Below are 1678 nucleotides of genomic sequence, written 5' to 3'. Positions count from 1 at the left end.
AAATCCCTACTTGTTCTTGTGCTGAGAATTGAGCCCAGTTCGATACTGAGGTCTCTGTTTGCCTGCTGCAATAGTTCCTGAATAAAATCCATTTTTACCACAGCAACTACTGTCAGGCTTTGCTGATTTTTCATTTGTCTGTTTGTTTTGTTTGTTTTTAATTTAACACTGTTCACCTACAGAGCAGAGAAACAAGAGGAAAGGATTAAGTTTTGATGATAGTGACATTTTTTCACCCCATAGTTTTTTCCTCCTATACTTAGACTCTTTGCATGGAAGTTTTTTACTATTGGTTTTGGCAATATTCCTGAAATCAACGGAGGAATGCAATTGTTTACTTAACATCTTCAAAATATCAACTTTGCCAGACAGGGATGGACTGTATCTTTTAATTTAAAAGTGGGCACTCTCCCACTGAAAAATTACAAAATCAATCTAAAGTCAGCTTTGGAGAGACTCTTTCCCACCAGTACTCTGCTACTTTGATTGGGATTTACTGTGGCTAAAATAATACCCTTATCTTCCTGTTTGCTCGCTTTTATGAGTAGGAGATATCTTTGAAGAAGAAAAAAACATTTTGATCCACAATCCTTTCTCCATAGGGTAAACCTCTGTTATCACTGATAGTGTGCTTATGGTGTGAGATTGTCTTGTTCAAAACTGCATTTCACGAGACAGCCATAAAAGATTTTCAAAATATTATCAAGTGAGCACTTTGGATGCTGGAATAACAAAAGCAGAGTTGATCCTTCATTTGATAACAAGTCTTCTGTGATTTCTCTTGTGTACTAAATAAATCAGTTACATCAACTGCAGTAAAACAACAAAACACCACTTAGCAGCAGGTGTTGGCTGGACAAACTTCCACCAGCAAAGTTAGTCCTTTTATAAAGCAAACTGTCTTAACTTGTGACTTTATCATTTTTGAGTTTTTATAATATATGATTAAATTGTAAATTCTGCAGACCAGGGAAAGCCCCTTCACTCTTACTAAAATGCTATTAAAATAACTGTGTTTTTTTGATGGCATAAGGATGAAATGTATTCCACTGCCCAGTGTCCTGCAGCAGAAGCTTTCCCATTATTTTCTACAAGAGCCAATAGAGAAGCCTTGATTTCAATCTGGTCAGACACGCTGTCAGAGTCCAATCTTGACACATCAATGACAAGGCATATCAGAGCCGTCAAATGTTTACAACATGTAATAAAAACTGAACTAAAGTCAGCCATGCTATCTTCTGGTAGACCCACGGAGATTCTAGACAGCCAGTGAATTGTAGGCTCCATTACATCCCAAATGTTCGACGTATCTAGCCCTTGGCATGGTGTCAAAGCCATGAAATAATCAATCTTTAGAGATCACTTCTGAAATGCTATGCCTTCTGCTTCCTTCAGGTGAATCATTCCATCTGTGGTGTCAGGACCCACTGATGAAAGCTGATGGCTTTCAATAGCCTGTGACAAGTGAGGTGGCCCCCTTTCCAGATGTGGAGAAAATGATCTTGTGCCATCAGCTTTCACCAGTCAGGCTGTGCGTGATGTGGGACCATCCTCCTGAACTCCTTTTCCAGAGTCAAAAGCAAAAATCAGAACGATATACCTAGTCTTGTCCACAAGAGCAGACTCGCCACCAGAGGAGTAGGCAGGAGGGCATTTTAAAACTTACGTATGTACTGGT

Source organism: Camelus bactrianus, chromosome 14, assembly GCF_048773025.1.
Source record: "Camelus bactrianus isolate YW-2024 breed Bactrian camel chromosome 14, ASM4877302v1, whole genome shotgun sequence".
Classification (NCBI taxonomy): domain Eukaryota; kingdom Metazoa; phylum Chordata; class Mammalia; order Artiodactyla; family Camelidae; genus Camelus; species Camelus bactrianus.
Note: the sequence above shows the minus strand (reverse complement) of the source record.